Source organism: Meriones unguiculatus, chromosome 4 (genome assembly GCF_030254825.1).
Source record: "Meriones unguiculatus strain TT.TT164.6M chromosome 4, Bangor_MerUng_6.1, whole genome shotgun sequence".
Classification (NCBI taxonomy): domain Eukaryota; kingdom Metazoa; phylum Chordata; class Mammalia; order Rodentia; family Muridae; genus Meriones; species Meriones unguiculatus.
The window spans coordinates 54,803,279-54,826,234 of record NC_083352.1 but is presented as its reverse complement, the minus strand read 5'-3'; the positions used below and the strand labels follow the sequence as shown (position 1 = coordinate 54,826,234).

Below are 22,956 nucleotides of genomic sequence, written 5' to 3'. Positions count from 1 at the left end.
CAAGAAATGCAAGAAAGAATCTCAGGTGTGGAAGATACAATGGAAGAAATTGATGTATCTGTCAAAGAAAATGTTAAATTTAAAAATTCCTGACACAGACCATCCAAGAAATTCAAGACAACGTAAAAAGACAAAACCTAAGAAAAATAGGAATAGAAGAAAAATAAGATTCTCTCCTCCGAGGCCCAGAAAATATTTTCAACAAAATCATTGAAGAAAATTTCCCCAACTTAAAGGAGAGGCCAATAAGAATACAAGAGTCCTACAGAACACCCAATAAATTAGACCAGAAAATAAAATCCTCCAGCCACATAATAATCAAAACAGTAAGTATACAGAACAAAGAAAATGTACTAAAAGCTGCAAGGGAAAAAGGCCAAGTAACATATAATGGCAAAAGCATTAGAATCACACCTGACTTTTCAACAGAGACTATGAAAGCCAGAAGGGCCTGGACGGATATCATGCAGACCCTAACAGAACACAGAGTTATCCCAGGATACTATATCCTGCAAAACTCTCAGTCCTCATAGACGAAGAAAACAAGATATTCAATGACAAAAACAAATTTCAACAATACCTACACACAAATCCAGCATTACAGAAGAAACTAGAAGGGAAAATACAACCCAAGAAAATTAGCTACTTTCAAGAAAACACAGGAAATAATTAACCTCATTACAGTAAAACAAAAAGCAACAAGCACACAACCTTATGACCACAGCCAACATCAAAATCAAAGGATCTAACAGCCACTGGTCATTAATCTCTTTCAATCTCTCTCAACATCAATGGACTCAATTCTCCAATAAAAAGACACAGACTAACAGAATGGATACGTAAACAAAACCCAGCAATCTGTTGCATACAAGAAACATACCTAAGTCACAAAGATAGACATTACCTGAGGGTAAAGGGTTGGAAGACTGCTTTCCAAGCAAATGGACCCAAGAGGCAAGCAGGAGTAGCCATTCTAATATCTGATAAAATAGACTTTCAACCAAAATTAATAAAAAGAGATGGGGAAGGACACTTCATACTCATCAAGGGAAAATTCTACCAGGAAGACATCACAATCCTGAACATCTATGCCCCAAATGCAAGGGTACCCACATTTGTAAAAGAAACATTGATTAAACTTAAACCACACATAGATCCCCACACATTAATAGTGGGAGACTTCAACACCCCACTCTCAACAAAGGACAGGTCAACAAAACAGAAATTAAACAAAGAAACAATGTCTCTGACAGAGGTCATGAATCAAATAGACCTAACAGACATTTACAGAACCTTACACCCAAACACAAAAGAATCTACCTTCTTCTCAGCACCTCATGCAACCTTCTCCAAAATAGACCACATAGTTAGTCACAAAGCAAGCCTCAACAGATACAAAAAGATTGAAATAATCCCTTGTATTCTGTCTGATCACCATGGAATAAAGCTGGACCTCAGTAACAACAAAAATAGCAAAAAGCCTACACGTACATGGAAACTGAACAACTTGCTACTAAAAGACAGCTGGGTCAGGAAAGAAATAAAGAAACTAAAATCTTCCTAGAACTCAATGAAAATGAAGACACAACATACCCAAACTTGTCGGACACAATGAAAGCAGTGCCAAGAGGAAAGTTCATAGCACTAAGTGCCTTCAAGAAGAAATTTGAGACAGCGCATTCAAGAAACTTAATGGCTCACTAAAAAACCCTAGAAAAAGAAGAAGCAGACACACAAAGAAGGAGCAGACTGCTGGAAATAATCAAACTCAGGGCTGAAATCAATCAATTAGAAACAAATAAAACAATTCAAAGAATCAATGAAACCAAGAGCTGGTTCTTTGAGAAAATCAACAAGATAGACAAACCCTTAGCCAAGCGACCTAAAAGGCAGCGAGACACCATCCAAATCAATAAAATCAGAAATGAAAAGGGGGACATAACTACAGACACTGAGGAAATCCAAGCAATCATTAGGACTTTCTTCAAAAGTCTATATGCAACAAAATTTGAAAATGTAAATGAAATGGAAAATTTTCTTGATCGATTCCACTTACCAAAGCTAAATCAGGACCAGGAAAATCAATTAAATAGTCCTATATCTCCCAAGGAAATAGAAGCAGTCATCGAAAGTCTCCCATCCAAAAAAAGCCCAGGACCTGATGGTTTCAGCGCAGAATTCTACCAAACATTCAAAAAAGAGCTAACTCCAGTTCTCTTCAAACTATTCCACAAAATTGAAACAGAAGCAACATTACCAAACTCATTCTATGAAGCCACAGTCACCTTATTACCTAAACCTCACAAAGACCCAACAATAAAAGAGAACTTCAGACCAATCTCCCTTATGAACATTGATGCAAAAATACTCAACAAAATACTCACAAACCGAATACAAGAACACATCAAAGATATCATCCACCATGACCAAGTAGGCTTCATCCCAGGTATGCAGGGGTGGTTCAATATATGGAAATCCATCAATGTGATCCACCATATTAGCAAACTGAAAGAAAAAAACCACATGATAATCTCCCTAGATGCTGAAAAAGCATTTGACAAAATCCAACATCCATTCATGTTTAAAGTATTGGAGAGATCAGGGATACAAGGCACATATCTAAACATAGTAAAGGCGATATACAGCAAACCTATAGCCAACATCAAACTGAATGGAGAGAAACTTAAAGCAATCCCACTGAAATCACGGACAAGACAAGGCTGCCCACTCTCTCCATATCTCTTCAACATAGTGCTGGAAGTCCTTGCTAGAGCAATAAGACAGTTGAAGGAGATCAAGGAGATACAAATTGGAAAGGAAGAATTCAAATTATCACTATTCGCAGATGATATGAGAGTATACATGAGTGACCCCAAAAACTCTACCAGGGAACTCCTACAGCTGATAAACACCTTCAGCAAAGTGGCTGGATACAAAATTAACTCAAAAAAATCAGTAGCACTCCTATATACAAAAGACAAAAGGGCTGAGAAAGAAATTAGGGAAACAACACTCTTCACAATAGCCACACATGACATAAGGTACTCAGAGTAACCCTAACCACGGAAGTCAAAGACTTGTATGAAAAAAATTTCAAGTCTCTGAAGAAAGAATTAGAAGAAGATATCAGAAAATGGAAAGATCTCCCATGTTCATGGCTTGGCAGGATTAACATAGTAAAAATGGCCATCTTGCCAAAAGCAATCTACAGATTCAATGCAATGCCCATCAAATTACCAACACAATTCTTTACAGACCTGGAAAGAAAAATTCTCAACTTCATATGGAATAACAAGAAACCCAGAATTGCTAAAACAATCCTCTACAATAAAAGATCTTCTGGAGGTATCTCCATCCATGATCTTAAGTTGTACTATAGAGCAACAGTTTTAAAAACTGCATGGTACTGGCATAGAAACAGAATAGTGGATCAATGGAACAGAACAGAGGACTCAGAAATAAACCCACACACTTATGGACACCTGATCTTTGACAAAGGCGCCAAAACCATACAATGGAAAAAAGATAGCGTCTTCAACAAATGGTGCTGGTCCAACTGGATGTCTAAATGTAGAAAAACGAAAATAGATCCATACTTATCACCCTGCACAATACTGAAGTCCAAGTGGATCAAAGACCTCAACCTAAAACCTGACACATTAAATCGGCTAGAAAAAAAAAGTGGGGAATACCCTAGAACTCATTGGTACAGGAGAAAACTTTCTGAACAGAAGACCAACAGCACAGGCTCTAAGAGCAACAATCAATAAATGGGACCTCATGAAACTGAAAAGCTTCTGCAAAGGAAAGAACACCATCATCAAAACAAAGCGACTGCCTACAGATTGGGAAAGAATCTTCACCAACCCTTTATCTGACAGAGGACTCATATCCAGTATATATAAGGAACTAAAGAAGCTGAAAAGCAGCAAACCAAGTAATCCACTTAAAAAATGGGGAACAGAGCTAAACAGAGAATTCTCTGTAGAGGAATACCGAATGGCAGAGAAGCACTTAAAGAAATACGCAACCTCACTAGCCATTAGGGAAATGCAAATCAAAACAACCCTGAGATTTCACCTTACATACATGAGACTGGTCAAGATCAAAAACTCAAGTGACAACACATGCTGGAGAGGTTGTGGAGAAAGGGGAACCCTTCTCCACTGCTGGTGGGAATGTAAACTTGTACAAGCACTCTGGAGATCAATCTGGCGTTGTCTCAGACAACTAGGAATAGTGCTTCCCCAAGATCCAGCCATACCACTCCTAGGCATATATCCAAAAGAGGCTCAAGTACACAAAAAGGACATTTGCTCAACCATGTTTGTAGCAGCTTTATTTGTAATAGCCAGAAGCTGGAAACAACCCAGATTCCCCTCAACTGAAGAATGGATGCAGAAATTGTGGTACATCTACACAATGGAATATTACTCAGCAATGAAAAATAAGGAAATCATGAAATTTGCAGATAAATGGTGGGACCTGGAAAGGATCATCCTGAGTGAGTTGTCCCAGAAGCAAAAAGACACACACGGTATATACTCACTCATATAGACAAACAACATAGGACAAACCCACTAAAACCTGTACATCTAAAGAAACTAAGCAAGAGAGAGGACCCTACCTAAAACAGTCAATCCCCATCCAGAAAGGCAAAGAGGATGGACACCAGAAGAAGAAGAAAACAGGAAACAACCTAGGAACCTACCACAGAGGGCCTCAGAAAGCCTCTGCCCTACAGACTATCAAAGCAGATGCTGAGCCTGATGGGCAACTGTTGGGCAGAGTAAATGGAATTTTATGTAAGAACTGGGAAATAGTAAGTGCTGGAGAGGACAGAGTCTCCACAAGGAGAGCAACAGAACAAGAAAATTTGAACACAGGGAACTTCCCAGAGACTCATACTCCAACCAAGGACTATTCATAGAGATAACCCAGAACCCCTGCACAGATGTAGCCCAGGACAGTTCAGAGTCCAAGTGGGTTACATAGTAATGTGAAGAGGGACTGCCTCTGACATAAACTGATTGGCCTGCTCTTTGATCACCTCCCCCTGTGGGGGAGCAGCCTTACCAGGCCATAGTAGAGGACAATGCAGCCACTTTTGATGTGAACTGATGGACTAAGATCAGAAAGGAGAGGAGAACCGCCCCTATCAGTGGAATTGGGGAGTGGCATGCATGCAGAGGGAGGAGGGAGGGTGGGATTGGGAGGGGAGGAGGGAGGGGCTTATGGGGGATGCAGAATGAATAATGTGTAATTGATGAAAAATTTTTAAAAAAAGGGGGAAAAATAATTTAAGAACCTTAAATGACTTTCAAAAGTGGAGGAAAACATGGAGTTAGTCAATTTACATGGAGCAAGTCTCGCCCCTGGGGGCAATGGTCTCCTGAACCTACTCAGACCTCGGACACTACCACTGATAGCTCTAGAACTGATGCAGGATGTTCCAACGAGGGGGTTAAGGCTTCTCATAATATTTCCTATAAGCCCACACCTGTTTGTCTATATCCCCCATTTTTATTCATTGTTAGCCAGATAGAGCCAAGTAATTGTGGTAATGATACTTGCTTTTTTGCCCAATGCTGGAATGCTAGTGAATTTAGGTATGCCCTGGTTACTCACATGCCTCACTGGGTGCCTGTGCCCATTGATGCCCCTCACGCTATGACTCTCTTCAGACAGAAAAGGGATCTTGGAACTACAGCCACCATTGTCACTGCCATCTCATTGGTGGCTGTTGGAGCTACCACTGTGGCATTAGCCATGAGTCACACTGTGCAGACTGCTCAGACCCTGAATAATCTTTTAGCCAATGTGGCTCATGCCTTAGATGTACAAAAAGGAATTAATGCTCAACTAAAAGGAGGCTTGATGGTGTTCAATCAGAGGATTGACCTCGTGCAGGAGCAAATTGATACCCTATGGCAAATCGCTCAACTTGGCTGTTAATGGAAGTATGCTGGACTTTGTGTCACTAGCATACAATATGAGAATTTTTCCTGTGCTGCAAATCTGTCTAAACAATTGTCTAGCTATATTTTAGGTAATTGGACTGGAGAATTCGATACTACGATGGAGCAGCTGAGAGTGGCCATTGTCACGGTAAATTCTACCAGAGTGGACGCAGGACTAGCCACAGGATTACCATCATGGATTGCTGCAGTCATGAAGCATCTGAAGGAATGGGCGGGCATGGGAGCGTTAACAGGCCTTCTGGTGTTGGTCTCCTTGGTTTGCCTGTGGTGTATATGCAAGATTAGAGTCTCACAACAGCGTAATGCAGCCATGACCATTCAGGCTTTTACAGCCATTGAAGCAGGACAGTCTCCCCAAGCATGGTTGGCTACCATCAAAAGCTAAAATGTTACGCTCAGGATGCGAGGCTAAGCACTGCACTCAGGGTCAGCCGCTTTCAACCCAGAGAAGAGCAAGTCTGATTGCATGCGGGTTGATGCCCCAGGTCCCGCCTCTGAGAAAAAGGTATCTGACGGGTCTGATGCTCTTTGGGTGGATGACACCTAAATGAACATCGGTACAAAGTCCCAATTTATTTCTAATATCAGAGACCAGACCTCTACTCTTGCCTGATGCGTCTAAAACAAAAACGGGGAACTGTAGAGAGCTGCGGAATGCTATGCCTTAAAGATGGAGCTGGTTTCCGCCTTCCACCTTCCTGATGGTGAGTGCTCTCTGTCAAGAACAACTCCACATTTGGCTAAGGCTGAGGATCTGGCTTGCTTCCATGTATGTGGACCTATCTGCATTGCCCACGTGGCACGCTGGGGTTGGCTACCCAGAGGCTATTTAAGCTGTGGGCTGGCTTTCCCCAGGGTCAGAAGATTGTTCAAGGTTCCTGAATAAACTGCATTGAAAAAAAAAAAAGATAGAGCAGAGATTGAGGGAATGTCCAGCCAGTACTGGCCCAATCTGAGAACTACCCCATGCAAGAGAGCCAACCCCTGACACTATTAACAATACTCTGCTATTCTTGCAGACAGGAGACTAGTATAGCTGTTCTCTGAATGGCTCCACCTAGAAGCTGATGGAAACAGATGCAGAGACCCACAACCAAACATTGGATGGAACGCAAGAAGTCTTGTGGGAAAACGGGGGGGGGGGGGGAAGGATAGAATGACCTGGAGAGGACAGGAACTCTACAAGAAAACCAACAGAAACAACTAACCAAGGTCCAGAGGAGCCTGTGGAGACCGAAGCACCAACCAAGAAATATGCATGCCCTGGACTTAGGCCCTCTACACAGATGTAGCAGATGGGCAGCTCAGGCTTTGTGCAGGATCTCTAGTAAGGGGAATGGAGGCTGTCTCTGCCGTGGACTCTGTTGCTTGCTTTTTGATAATGTCCCCCTGGAGGGGCTGCCTCACCAGGACGGCAGCAGGGGAAGAGGATGTGCTCAGTCCTGATGTGATTTGATGTGCTGGGGTGGTTAGGTGGGTGGGGGAGCTCTCCTTTCCTGAAGAGAAGGGGAAGGGGGATGGGAGGAAAAGGAAGGGAGAGTAGGTCCAGGAGGAGAGGAGGAAAGGGACTACAATGGAGTGAAGAAATAAACTTTAATATATATATAGTCTTCAACTTTAGTAATCATGCACACCACACTGTACCAAGCTAAAAAAAAAAAAAAAAAAAAAAAAAAAAAAGACTAGTTGCTGAGAACTGAACAAGCCAAAGGAAATTAACAAATAAAAAGAGAAGCTGGAAAGTGGCACAGCTAGAGGACTCTAGTTGAGTGGTCAGCATTCACTGCAGGTTCTTCCCAAATGTCTGTAACTCAAACTTCAGCAGCTCTGACGCCTTCTGGCCTCTGAGATCATCCATACCCATGTAGCATGCACAGGCACATACACACACACACAAACACACACACATTTTTTAATGAAAAGTTCCAAGAAAGGATAGTGTCTACTTCTATCCTATAAAATAATGTAAGCCAATTCTCAAGTTCTTACATGTTCAAAATGCCCATGACATATGTGGAATGTTTTATGCAACTGTTCTAACAAAATTGTGACTTTTTAAAATAGTTTGACAGCTCATTCCAAACAAATTAACATGTGTGTATCTATGACCTGACACCACAGAAATTGTTTACATAATGTTCTAAAGAAATACCTAAATTGAAGGAAGTAATGGGGTTTTAATTAAAGAGTCATAACTACCAACAAGATGAGGTGCCTGCTGATACAATAATACTTTTAAACTAGTAGAAAACCAATTGTAGTAGAAAACCAATTTTTTTTTTAATTTTACAATTAAAAGATTCATTCCACAGCCTGCCTGCCCATCTTCTCTTACATGCATTATGTGAGAGCTTCCCTAGCAAACTTATAACAAATTATATGCAATCCTTAACACACAGACAGATATCCCAACCATTATTCTACTCCTCCTTCTCTCCCTCTCATTTAAGGACCAGGCTATGGAAAATAGGATCAGCTCTTTGTATACCTGTAATAACTAACATGAGTGCATACACACACATGTACTATTACTTAACCAATGAGGAAAAAAAAAACAGCAAGATCCTGGTTCTCAATAAATGTTTTTGGTTTATCAATTTCGTAATAAATGTAGCTCTTCGATGGAGCACTTGCCTAGCTTGCGTAATACCTTGGGCTCAATCCCCAATACCATAAATAGAAAACATCAAACAATAAAGTGAGCCTGCTATAATTTCAAGCTTTTAACCTGGAATTATACTCAAATTGTCTGATACCACAAACACTATTGTACAGAAAAGTTGAATACATAAGTTAGGGTTTACTAAGAGAGGTGATGATCTGAAGAGATAGCTTGTTACTACCCAAAAACCAATAATACGCCTTCCATCTCATCTCTAGCCAGCAGGCCTTATAGAAAGAACAAAAGTCAGTGACCGACCATTCCAGAGCTCAGGTTTGCCACTCTGATTCAGAGGTCAACTACACGATGATTTTAAAAATCTATAAAAACACAAACAGTGAAGGAAATGTTTAAAAAAAAAACAGTTCAAGACATAGAAGTAGAAATAGAACAGATGAAAAACTGGAATTGAAAAAGTTAGAAACTGCCAACAGAAACCTCAGAGGCAATCCTCGCCAACAGAATACAAGAAGAGCTGGAGCAGAGAATCTCAGGCACCAAAGGGAAGACAGAAGAAATGGATACTCCAGAGGAGCAGGAGGAAGGAACCAAGGCCTTTGGACACTGCAGGGCTGATGCGCACAGGAACTCAGAGACTGTGGCAGTGTGCCCGAGGCCCTGCTGGTTCTGCACGAGCTGGGGTCCTAGAGCTGAAAGAAGTGAACACACGCACCATTCCTAACCCAGGGGCTATCTCTAACAGGTAGTCGCTTGCAAATGAAAAATTAGTTTTCTCCAAGGAAGTCTTGCTGGAGAAACAACCCTCTCCTGATGCCAAGTAGTGGATGGTCTATACAAACTCAAGGCATCTTTGCAATTCTTTGTCTTGTAATGTATGTATAGGTCCTCTTCTACAGCATGAAATACAAAGTCACCTTCATTAAATGAAATATAAAAGTGCCCCTATCTCTTGTCAGAGTTAGTAGTCTGAGGATTAAAATGTGAAAAATTCATGGAAGAGAGAAGTGAAAAACAAACAGATGAAAAATGGAGGAAAATACTAAGAAAACAAATGACAGAATACGGAAAACAAAATGGATGAGAATAAAATTGGTCAAGTATGTAGTTTCAAAGTAATATGCATTGTTAGGAAAGAGCTAAAAGAAAATATATCCATTGAAAACTTCCCCAAGTATTGAGGATAAAAAAGACAAACAAACAACAAAAATAACAAGAAAAACATAAACAAAAAATACTACTAATGAAGCAATGAAGCAGACAGAAACAACCATACTGCAGACATAATATCTACATTTTAAGCCCTATTGTCAAACATACTATATAGCTTTAAGTTACACAATTAATTTATGTTCTTTATGTATCAATCTATAGAAATACATGAGCCAATATAAAACATTTGCTTTAAGTGTGCCAGATACCATTCAAAAAATTAAAATAAACAATATTGCTGGATACTTTTGTGAGAAGAAAAATACATTTTCAAATTTCTAAAAGCATATTGAAGCCAAAATTCTGCACCAAACCCACATTTCAGTTCATTGAGAATGCAAAAAGATATAACTTGTCATTAAAGAGTGAGAAATCCCACTACCTATGCATCCTGAATTGTAATTCTACTTAAAGGAAGTAGTGGATGCAAAACAGAATAATAAGAAAACAGAGAAACTATACAATATAAAAGATTCAATTGACGCAATTTGCGCAGTTTAAATGTAGTGAAAGTGTATTTCCAGTGAGAGTCACACGACTCCAAGCTATATTGTCCAGCCAAACATGCAGAATAATATAATACTCGCTGAATAATATTTACATAATTGGGTTCATAAAATTGCTCAGAGGGTAAAGGTGCTTGCCACCCAGCCTGATGACTGATAACCTGTCTTCGACCCTTGAGACCTACATGATAGAGGAAGAGAACACACTCTTGCAAGTTGCCGCCATCTGATGCCCACAGCAAATTGTGCCATTAAGAAATACGTACAGTTCTAGGTGCAGTGGTGAATTCCTTTAATCCCAGTACATGGGGAGGCAGAGGCAGAGGCAGGCCATCTTTGTGAGTTCAAGGCCAGCCTGGTCTACAAAACAAGGCCAGGACAGAAAGACCTGGGGCGGGGGGAACCTATGTACATATAAGGGCTGGAAAGATGACAAGAAGACTCAGTAATTGAAACTGTGTCCTGCTGTTGTAGCGGACCTAAGCTGTGTTCCTAGAAAGTACAGAGTCTCACAGCAGCCCGTAATGGCCTGTAATTCCAGCTCCAGGGGATCCAGTGCCTCTGGCCTCCTAGTACATTTGGACTCACATACACAACCCCGCACATGAACACACATACATAATTAAAAATAATCCTAAAAACTATTTTCCGCTTTGTCATTTTTGAATCATTATGGAAACAAATCACAAGGATTGTCACAAAATCCTGCAAAGCATGATTAATCTTGATACATGTATATACATATATACATTAACAGAAGTACAGATATATACATATAGTAAGCAAATAGGGAGGGTTGCTAACGGGTAACCAGAAGAAAAGGAAGAGAGGGTGCTGAGTGCCTCCTCATCCTCAAAGTAAAGACAATAGTTACTTAACTAGAGACAATTTATTTAAAGACAATGTATCAGAAACAACTTCTGAAAGCAAGTTGTTAAGCTGCCTTTCTGGGAAGGACTCCACAGATGCATCGTTAAACCCTACGAGGAACCGTGTCTTCTCTAGAAACAATCTACCCCATAGCCCAGTAAGAACTAACTTATCACCACTTCACAACTCCCAGGGCAAAAACATCTTGATGACAGTGAAACAACTATGGCGGCAAATGTCTACCCACAGGCTGATGTCTCCTACCCACCCTGTCCCCCAAAAGGTCAGACTCCAACTTGACCGGCACTCCAGCCGTAATAACTAACACACAGCACACATAGAAATGTACACATATTAATGACCCAGCAAGAAGATGTCGTCAGGACGCTACACATGTGACTCAGGTCCTACAAATTATAATGCGATGGAAGAAAGTAAAAAAGGTGTATCATCTGGACCCAGTATTGTCAGAATTATATTTGCATTATACTTGAAGACTTTTAATAATTAAGAGGAAGAAAATGGGGGAGATGAGAGGCCATGCAGAGAAGTAGAGGAAATCGTGGTTATTGGAACAAAATGTTAGAGCTGCTGATAGAAAGACCCAACTCGTATGCAAGTGCCTGGAGAAGAGGTGACTCATCCACAGTGGGTCAGACTTGAATATGGCCACCGCACCTCTGCCGCTTTGCCGCACTGCCCTTGTGTGCCTTCTCTTGGGTGTCACACCAGCCTTATTTAACCTGACAGTCTCTCTGGTAACTAGACCACCACAATGACAGAGAACACATGGAGTCTCCTATCTGCTTGGAAGGTACAGCCACCTGCGAAGTAGCAGACCCTGAGTAACCCTCACCCATCAGCTTGCAAGAAGACAGGGAACACTAGTCCTCTCGCTGACCTTGAACAAACAGAATGTGCACTCGGGGCCTGGCTCAGCACTGGCAGACACCTTGAGTGTGTGCAAATTTGTTATGCGGAAGCAGAAAACCAACACCTGTCTCTTACACATGAATACATTAAATCTTAGATGACTAAAACAGGGAGACTGAGGCAGAAGGATTACTCCCACGTTCGGGGCCACCCTGGGCTCCAAAGGAAGTAGCTGGGTGCACAGGGAGACTCCCTCAAAAAAGAGAGCACGCTAGGGATTGGGGGCTGGGGGAGGGGAGATGGGTTGCTGAAGTAAAAAATAAATTGCCTTAGCCACTGAAACTTAAGGGAGCATAGAATTCATCCGGGTTCTTCCTCATATTCAGTTTCTAGGTTCACAAGTCTGGAGTAGGGCCCCCGCCTGATTCTGTACCTAGGAAAGACTGCTGATGTTAGTGCCCGGCCTGCAGCAGACATCAGATGTCCCCACTCATTGCTCCCTATCCCAGATCCCTCTTTAGGAAGAGCTCTCAAGAACCTGAGCCAATGTCTTCTTTTTCCTTCCTGGCTCACAGGAGCTCCTTCCTCACTCCACCCCCCAACCCCCCCCTCCCCACCCACCCCACCACTCCACCCCCACCCCCCACCCCCCACCCCCCACCCCCCCACCCCCCCACCCCCCACCCCCCACCCCCCCACCCCCCACCCCGGTGTCAACAGCCCAGCGTAAGGTACTGTCCCCTTCCCTCCCTCCCCTCAGCTCCAAGCCCTCTTTGGGGCACCACTGACTTTGACACGCCCTAAGATCCTCAGGCAGACCTAGGAGCATCCCCCTGGTCTCACCCGGAAGCCCAGACCAGGAGCCAGGACTTGCTGTGTGCTGAGATGATGGACTGCGCTGCAGACCAAGAGGGGACCGCGCTGAATGGAGAGAGAGCGCTGAACCGCTCCGGATTGCCAGAGCTCGCTCTTCAAAGTGGAGGCTTCTAAGCCATGCAGGCTGATTTTTATGCCTGAAGAATAGTTTCGGTTTCCTTTCTGCTCCCAGAAGACTTAAGTTTCGCTTTCCATTCATCACCAGCTGAAGAGGCTGATTTGGGAAGTATAACATTCTTCTATAAAATCAGAACTTTAAGAGAGGAAAAATAGAGGCTTTGGGATTCCTGAGGTAAGAAGGGAATTGTGGCAGGGAGATCTGGGGACATCTAGGCAAGGCAACATTGGAGAGGGCATAAAAGCAGAAGACAGGGTGTGCTTCCTGTTGCTCCCCACAGGCGTGCTAAAGACAGCACAGCTGGGGTAGGAAAGAATTTGAGAAAGCATGAGTTTATTGGGATCTTCTTTTGCCAATAAGCACCACTAAACAAAGCGCAAACTGTAGATTCCTGCAATTTGGGTTTGAAAGCTCACGTTCTTGGTAGCCCGCGCCTAGCTTTAGGAAGGCTTGTCTTACACAGACAGTCACTGCTGCTGTAAGCTTACAGGAGGGACAGCCACATCATGTCCAAAACACAGCGTTTTGCAGCACCCTTTCCCATTTGGGGTTCTTACATTCTTTCCATGATATTCCTTGAACCTTGGAGGGGAAGATACAGATTTCTTTCACTTCAGACTGAGTACTTGGCTGTCAACTTATTTACTAGTCTCTGATTTAACCATCACCCACTGCAAACAGAAGCTCCTCTGACCAAAGCTGAGAGCAGCACCAAACTATGAATACAGATATAAATACTTAGGAGCAAATTTGACATAATACCCATATAGCAAAACAACAGAAGTAGATTCTGCTTTAGAGCCTACAACTGCCCCCGTCATCGGCTTTGGACTAAGTTTATAGTGCCAGGCAGGAATTCCTCTCGTGGAATCAACCTGGAATCTTAAAATCAGGAAGAGGTTGGTTACCTCCATAAAAGTCATGTCATTGTTGCAGATCTTGTCTAACATGTTTCTTTCTCAGTCTTTTAGAATCCACTCCTGATGGCACCTTGATTTGAGCCCAGTAAAATTGACTTTCAGAACTGTCTAAGAATGAATTTGTCTAGTTCTGAGTAACTTAGTGAATAACAATTGATTACAGGGGCCAAAAATGAACAAACAAACAAAATGTAATATAGTACTATAAGCTAATGTGGTGTGAAAACCATGGCATACTTTCTAGTAGCAAAACGAACAGACTGTAACAATACAGTAGGTTACTGTGAGCTCCATGATATAGGAATATTCTTGTATTTATTATCATATCGTTACCACAATTTTACAAGGTGGGCACTTTCATGTTGCTTTCCAGATGCTGTAGATAAGGATTAAAGTGATAGAGAGACAATAAGCTTCAAAACTTAATACAAAAGTCTGCTTACAGAATTTTTAATTACATGATCTCTGACAAATACTTCTCATTCTAGAACCAAAATTTTTCCAGCTAATAGACCAATTATTTTACTTTTATTTATTTTTTATTAAATTTGTGTGCTGTTGTTACCATTTTGGGTTTTCTTTGTGGATGTTTTGGGGGTGGGCAAAGTGTGGTGTTCCCTGTTTTTTGTTTGTTTGGTTGGTTGGTTGGTTTTGTTTTGTTTTGTTGGGGTTTTTTGTGTTTTTTGTTTGTTTGTTTGTTTGTTTACTTTTAGTGACTTCTGATTTTTCAGGTAAGGACTTAATAAACTGTGATACATCCTTCTCAATTTTCTAGTCTTAGTCTGCTGTGTGTTACTATAATAACATGCCATAGCCTGGGTGATTTAAAAGAGAAAAAAATGTATTTATCATAGTTTCAGAAGCTTAGAAATCCAGAGTGCCACTACTTGCTATCATCTGTAACAATGGTTCTCAACCTTCCTAATGCTGCTACCCTTTAATACAGTTCCTCATGCTGTGATGACCCCACCCCAAACAAAAAAAAAATTATTTTGTTTCTACTTCATAGCTGTAATTTTTCTGCTGTTACGAATCATAAGGTAAATATCTGATATGCAGGATATCTGATATACACCCCGAGACAGGGTTGTTTGACCCAAAGGGGTCATGGCCCACAGGTTAAAAACCACTGATCAGGATGAGGTGGAGACTCAACCCACAACCCACTGGTTGCTTCTGATCCATCTGTGAATGTCAAGACTTTATAAACTCAACAAACGCCTTCCATGGACGACCCACATTCCCACTTGATTGCATTGATGAAAGTTTTATAACACATAATTCTAGGTGATGTATTTAAACCATAGAATACCCTAACGCATATAAACACCTCTCAGGAGCTGAGAACATTGTTTTATGTTATGGTGTTTGGGGTTTCTGTTTGTTTTTCCCCACATCTGCCATCTGTTCCTGTGCCACACCCTGCATGTTCCTCAGAGGGCTGATAAGCATGCATTCCATTACTACTTTACTCTACGCCTGCACTTTAGCCTCTCAGAGTTTTTGAGGGTTTGTCTTGTCAGGGTGGACTACATAAGCTAACACTTGAACCTTCCTCTACTTAACATATTCAACCATTTGTGCATTATGCTTTCCCTCTATACTTACCTACAGTTTGATACTATGAATAAGAATATCAAACCAGCTCACTGGTTTCAGTTTGGATGGCTTTCATAACATTTGGTTGGACAGGGACCCCATTTAAGGTGAGATGATTTACAGGTAATATCAGGAAAATTAGGTAAGATTTGCAAATATGGAATATAATATCTCCAAGAGTCAAACAACTAAACAGTGCTTGACTTTTCATGCTGTGGGGTCCAAGACAGAAAGTGGTTAGATCTTGAGAGTGCCAGAGATGAAACAGCCTTCACTTCAGTAAATAAATTTCAGGAATTTGACCAGTTTGGCAAGACCAGTTTGGCAACACGACACAAGCTCTATGTGTTGTGTTGGCTAGTTCTATATCAATTTGACACAACCCGAAAAGAGGAAACTTAACTGAGAAAATGTCTCCATAAGATCTGGCTCTAGACAAGTCTATAGGGCTTACCTATAGGACATGTTCTTAGTTAGTGATGGATGGGGAAGAGACCAGCCCATTGTGGGTGATGTTTCCCCTGGAATGGTGGTCCCATGTGCTATGAGAAATCAGGCTGAGCAGGCCATGAGGAGCAAGCCAGTAAGAGGCACTCCTCCATGGCCTCTGCATCAACTCCTGCCTCCATGTCCCTGCTCTCACTGCCTTTGATGCTAAATTATGATAAAGAAAAGTAAATGAAGTAAACCCTTTCTTCTCAAAGTTCTTTGGTCATGCTCTTTCATCACAACAATATAAAGCAGAACTAAGACATATATGAGACATGGCCCCTTGTAAATATATTTGTGGATAATTATGCATTCTTTATGTGTGTTTCAAATTAAAGGATGAAAGTCATCAGCTCTACAAGAAGACCAACAGAGCCGACTAACCAGGACCCAGTGGGGCCTGCAGAGAATGAAGCACTAACCAAGGACCATGCAAGGACTGCATCTAGGCCCGCTACACAGATGTAACCAATGTTCAAGCTTCATGTAGATACCCTAGTAAGAAGAACAGGGCTTGTCTCTGACATGGACTCTTGTCTGTGTTTTGATTGCTTCCCCTGTTGGCGCTGCCTCTCCAAGCCACAGTTGAAGAGGATGCACTCAGTCCTGATGTGATTTGATGTGCTGGGATGGGTTGGTGGGGAGAGGGCTTACTTTTTCTGAGAAGTAATAGAGTGAAGAAGGGGGAGAGAGAAAGATGGAGGGAGGGTGAAACCGGGAGGAGATGGTAGAGGGGGTCAGGATGTAAAGTGAATAAATAAAATAATTTTTTAAAAAGAATGAAGTCATTGGTGCAATATCATGTGTGCTTACAGAGAAGATGGATACAGTAATTTTGCTGGGCATCTGTGTGTGATGACAGGTTGCTGAATGTCCATGTTAAAGGTGCTTTGTCTCTTCAGAAGAGGTCATCCCACCCTGCTTGGCTCTGTAATCCTGACTAGAGATGGCAAGGGAATGAAGAAAGGACAGACACACAGAAACAGGTGCAGAAAGCTGCAGTCAGGTGGGTTATGTGCAGTGTGATACAGGAGACCAACTGTGCAGTAACGCAGAACTCAGCATCGTTATTAGGTACACTTCATACATTGTCATTGCTCTGACTTGGTAGATTGGTAGGAGCTCTCTGTCGGTGAGCTGTCTCAGGCTGTAAAGAACCTGAAGAAAGAAATTGCAGTTGTAGATTCTGCACATACTAGTCAACTGTTTGTAAACACTACTCCTTCCATACATTGCCAATACTGGCACTCAAACCAGAGGAAGGCTTTGGCATCCCTCTGTGCCTGACCAGGGCTTCTTATGGGTCTCAGACAGTGATCTTTGATAAGACTCTACCAATGTGAACAAAACACATTCACTCGTGACTCTGTCTGCATTTTACATGTTTAATCCAGGCTTCCTTGGTTCACTCTACAAATAAGGCAAACTCAAACAGGGAAGCTGTTGAACCAGGCAACGAACAGCATGTGTCAGTCAAATCTAAAATAGCAAGTTCCCCATGGTTTTCGAAGGCCTTGTAGCTCAATTTCATGACGCTAGCATCTGGCAAGAAACCTGATTATACAGAACAAGTATTTTAAGAATATTGAGTATTTAGCATAAGGATTTAATATGGTCCATGGCATCAAAGTGGTGATAATACACTGTGGGGAGCGATTATTCTCTTCAAGTTTCAGGGCAAATTAAACTATTGGATATAGACATATCCAATATATATGCATATAGAGGATAACCACCTCTGAACTCATTAGGTCTATAACCACTGAAGAGTTTAATAACCTCCTACCGTATTGTTTCACATTTGCTTTCTTTTTCTCACTCTGAGCAGATTGTCATTTCAGGAGCTCTTCTTTGCATGTGCTGCTGTTAAAATAAATAATAATAATGTTAGATTCTGCACCTGTAACAAGTTTTTAGAAAGCCAAGATAGCTCCGTATGTGGTTCAAAGTAAGGCATGCCAACATGTGTTCTTCCAGAGAGACCCCATTCTAAACAAAATCTGTGTAGGTTTGAAGAGTATAATTATAACTTCAATATTCAACTTAAAATTCAGGAAAAAAAGAGTGTGGAAAAATGTACTCACATGTGAAACTATGTGAAATGCTATTGTGTTGACGCACTCTATTTGTGTCTTTTTTTTCCTGCAAAAACAAATAAAAAGCTTCCTTGTTTAAGAGAGAATACATTCAAACTATGCCACCTAGGCAGGTGTAAAATTAGCACAGTGTGTCTGGAATATTTCTACCACAGGCTCTTTTGACACCTGTTGACCAGTCATTCAGAGGAAACCTTGAGAGCTGCAGATACTCTGGTTCTGTGAACATTCCATCCCAAAATAGTTGTTATCAAATTTCTGTGCCAAAAGAAGCAGCAGGCTGGGCAGACTCCCGCCTGCCTGGCTCAGCAACTGTCCCTGATGGTCGCCATTTTGTCAATGTCTAAATCCTCTTTTGGTCAAACAGCTGATTTTCTCTTTTGTCCCACTCTTCCTTTCTGGTTGCGTTGGGAGTGACAGCCACATATTTTCCAGGCCACTTCTTTGGAAACAGCCACTGAAATGCCCACACAGCTGTCTGCAGTTGTCTGACAGTGGCCACTGTACTCAAGAGTTAGATGTTCCATCAACAAGTCTATCCATGAGGAGGCTGAAAAGCAAACTGGAAAAGAAAGGAAACTGTCGGATTTGATTTAAGTCAAATAAGTGCCAAAGCCCCTTCTAAATAGTCATGTGTCTGGGTAGATTTATCCTTCTCCTCTATTAAAGAAAAAGAAAGAAAAATCAAAGTATCCCAACCAGTAAGTTTCTTACTTTTATATCTACTCAATTTTAAACATTAAAACTTCAGCCATAAAAATGATGTTGACGTTTTTTAAGTAATGCATTCATTGTGTTAAGTACAAATAAGCCTCTTCCTGGGTTGGCTTGTTAACACCCAGTGAATTCTCCACTATCTGCTTCCTGTCTGGCTGTGGAAGTGCTGAGGATGTTCCGCCCTGTCTGGCTTTTACATGGGTTCCAGGGACCTACACATAGGTCATGGTAAACTCACCAGGCAAGAATATGACCCCTACCACAATTTTGGGCCAAATTCAGAGCAATCTTGATTTTTATTGGGGTGTACCTGAGAACTGACTAGTAACTGCCTCCTAAATCAAGTTAAACAGAGCAGTCCTGAGTCCACTTTTAGGGCTCTTCTATGGAGTAAAATCACAAGTAGTTGCAAAGCAGGTTTACAGAATTTCAGTGGAACAGCAGGTCCAGAAAAATCAAAATAAAACGTAAACAAAACAAACCACCATGTGCTCATCATGTGACTGGGGAGTTGGAAGACAGATGCTATATTCTTAGTATATAGTAAATACCATAAGCTTGTCTGACTACTATCAGAACACTGGCCATGAGCGGAGCTGTGTGCAGAGATTTCTGAGAGCCTGGGAGAAAACACTAAGTAAACAAGACAAGAGTCTTGTAGCATGTTTTCCTCTGTTCTTAGAAAGTGCTTTCATGCCCCTCCAAGGTGTAAATAGGAGTGAGTTTTGCCCCAGATGGTCCATCATTTTACTTTTGTTATTCAAAGGTATTTCTACGCACAAGTTGCCCTCAGGACAGTGTTCAGCCTAACCGCCTGTGACCTTGCCCTTGTGACTGGATACAGCTTGGACCTTGCTCATATGACTTTGCCTAGCCATCAGAATTTAAATTGTCTGGGTTCCTGACGAAAGATGGCTATTGATGAGACTTTAGTCCACCTCATTTTTAGGCTCCACCTCCCAGGTTCAACTAGAGTGGTGGTAACAGTTAGGATAGAAAAAATTAATTAAAATGCTTCCTAAATGATGTTCTTCTATGCTTCAAGATCAATGCCTCGCCCAACCGTTATTCCTCCTGCAGCTGATGGGAGCAGACTGGAGCAGACACAGAGAGAGCCACACCTAAAAGTTAGGGAGAGAGAGAGAGAGAGAGAGAGAGAGAGAGAGAGAGAGAGTTCTCAAATTGGGTATCTCCTTCGGGTCCCTCTGCTTGGAGCTCAGGAAACCTCATGGAAGAGAGGGAGAAAGAACTCTAGGAGCCAGAGGAGTCAGGGACACCCAAGAGAACATAGCACACAGAATCAACTAAGCAGGGGTCATAGGGCACACAGAAACTGAAGCCTCAGTCATGGAGTTTGTACAGGTCTGCTCTAGGTCCTCTACATAGATGTTATGGTTGTTAGCTTGGAGTTTTTGCAGTGCTGCTAACAGTGGGAATGGAGGTGTCTCTGACTCTTCTGCCTGCTTCTCCTCCTACTGGGTTGCCTTGCCCAACCCTGATATGAGAGTTTGTGCCTGGTTTTACTGTCTCTTTATATGCCGTATTTGGTTGTTATCTCTTGGAGGCCTATTCTTTTCTGAAGGGAAATGGAGGGGGAGTGGATCTGGGAGAGAAGGAAGGGAGGGAGGGAACCGAGAGGAGTAGGGTGAGGTGAAACTACAGTTGGGATGTATTGTATGGGAGAAAAATAAATTTAAACAAATAATGCATTAAAGGGGAACTTTAAAAAATATCCCAAGAAGTTAAAGATTTGGGTGAATTATCCACTCACAAAAATATAGAAAACTTAACAAATTATTCCAATTATAAATAAAGAAAAGAAAGTTATTTGGCCAACAAATGAGTTGTTCACATTCCCTAGAAACATAGATTTCTTGACTGACACCAAGAGCAGCTCAAGTTCAACTTCAGAAAATGAGAAATTAATACATTCAACATCATACAGTAATCTTCTTTCTGGTTTTCCAGCCATTTACTGGGTATCTTCAAATAAATTATTTTTAAAAATACAATAGCCAGCAAGGTGACTCAGTAAGGAAAGGTACTTGCTACCAAGCTTGACACCTAACTCAATCCACATAACCCATGTGGTAGGAAAAAACTTAACTCCCACAAGTTCTCCTGTGACCTCCACATGCAGTGCCATAACATGTGCGCATGCATACATGTTCACACACACACTAAATAAAGATTTCTAAAAATATTCAATACTCTAGATATGAAACAATAAGGTTTCATATTCAGGTCTGGGAATATAGCTCAGATATAAAGTACTTGCCTAGTATGCCTAAGGCCTAAGTTCAGTACTGGAACCACAAGGAAAACAGAAAGAGAGAAAACACTATTCCACTCCAAGAAGCCACAGCCTGTCCATATTACCTCTCCTCCCCCAGAAGTGGACCCTTTCACGCAATCCTGATACCCTGTTGTTCACAGTGCTGGCAGTCTTTTTCACGTGTGTGCCCACCGTTTGCTCTGTCAGCCATCGTCCTTCATCAGGAAGAGAAAAACCCTCCCTGTTCTCTCTGCAATTATTAATCCCTTCTCCTTTTCACTAGGACAGAGATCTAGCCCATTTTATGGAAACTGCTGCAACTTTAGCTTTCTAGAGAAGATATTTAGGAAATATCTGAATAATAAAAGGGGCAAGAAAGCTATTCCAATATTGCTCCAGGATAACTGTCTTTATATTATGTCAATATGCTTAAAAACTAACCTGAAGACAAGGATGTTACGAGCGAGCAGTATTTACGAGGTGATTGGTACATAATGCTTGTGTTGTGTAATTACCTTCTCTGAATTGAAGGTAATTCCTGGAGGGTTGAGGGGAGATCAAAACACTCAGGAAAGTAAGAGAAGGGTCAGAAATCCCATGAAGTTAAAAGAAAGATTCACAAAGCTTCACTGGATTATGTATGCAATAAACCACTGCAGGGGAGAGGAGGCATGAGTGGAGACCACAGGGGGTCACATGGCAGCTCCGGAAGCACACATACTGTTATTTCACAAGTCCATGCACTAGCCTGCTCTTAGGTTGCTTAGCAACCTATGATGACATCACCCGCTGCCCCCAGGTATGTGGCAAACTTGGTTCATTAGTGCACCAGATATAAAAGGACCAACCTGCCACCTTGTCTTTCTTGCACTCTCTCTGCTTCTGTTTCTCCCTCCCTGGGGCAGTCTCCCCTCTTTCTCCTCTCTCTCTCTCTTTTTCTCTCTCTCTCTCACTGTCTCTCTGTCTCTCTCTACCCTTATGGCCCATTCAGGCACTAACCCTTCTCCCCTTTCTTTCTCAAATAAATTTCTTCATTCCAGATCTATTGCCTGTCTGTGGCATTTTTTAATTATATTATTACTGATGTGGTTAGCTCTTACCCATACCAGCGTAGGCTTTTTGGTAATGCCGCTGAGTTGTGGTGTGTCTTCCAGAGATGATCACTTGGACACAGGTCCAAGCCAAGAGAAAGTCTTTATTAACCACTCAGTGACTGACTATACTGTGTGTTTGGGAGCCCAGTGTAGTCCTGAGCCTTTCTCAGGATGGGTTTCTAAGCACAAAAAACTGTAGAGGCCATTAAAGCCTTTGTGCTCACAGATAAGCATTAGAAAATCAAAGAATGTTAAACACAAAGGCTGTCTCTAAAAAGAGATGTATGTTGTTGAAGGTTAAAGTTTAATATTTGATATTGATTTACCTTTTAGTTAAACAGCAGTTATTCCTAAACCAGCTGTATACCCAAATCACCACACAGAGATTAGGATGTATTTCATTAACCTAGAGCACAATGCTGGGCAATCAATGATTACTCCATCCTAAACCTCCAAGCCCACATAGTTTCCTCCCATTCAGATTTTATACATTACACTTGCTTTTAGTAGTGTCTCAGGTCTGGTTCATCTCTCCTTATGGTTCCAAGTCCTCTCCGCCAGACTCCTACATGCTTCCTTCTTCTCCCTGCAGGACGCGGATGTCCCACCCTATTCTCTCCATTGCACAGCACTGGCTGGATGTTTTGCTGAAAATACAGAGAACAAATGGCGGCATGTTTACACAAACTTGAGTCAGGTGATGCTTATAG

General features: G+C 41.7%; 1 protein-coding gene and 1 long non-coding RNA gene across 6 annotated transcripts in view; one reads left to right on the top strand and one right to left on the bottom strand.

The window, feature by feature from the left end:
* Positions 1 to 13,039, bottom strand: part of Ddx60 (DExD/H-box helicase 60) — a 103,872-nt gene extending 90,833 nt beyond the window's left edge. For all 5 annotated transcript variants that reach the window (XR_009591399.1, XM_060381840.1, XM_060381841.1 and 2 more), the window contains exon 1: positions 12,906 to 13,039. The gene's annotated coding sequence lies outside the window, so the exon portion shown is untranslated. The remainder of the gene's footprint in view (positions 1 to 12,905) is intronic.
* Positions 13,040 to 13,092: 53 nt separating this feature from the next.
* Positions 13,093 to 16,844, top strand: LOC132653638 (uncharacterized). The gene is made up of 2 exons (XR_009591400.1): positions 13,093 to 13,230; positions 16,403 to 16,844. It is a non-coding gene; the product is annotated as an uncharacterized LOC132653638 (long non-coding RNA).
* Positions 16,845 to 22,956: the final 6,112 nt, after the last annotated feature.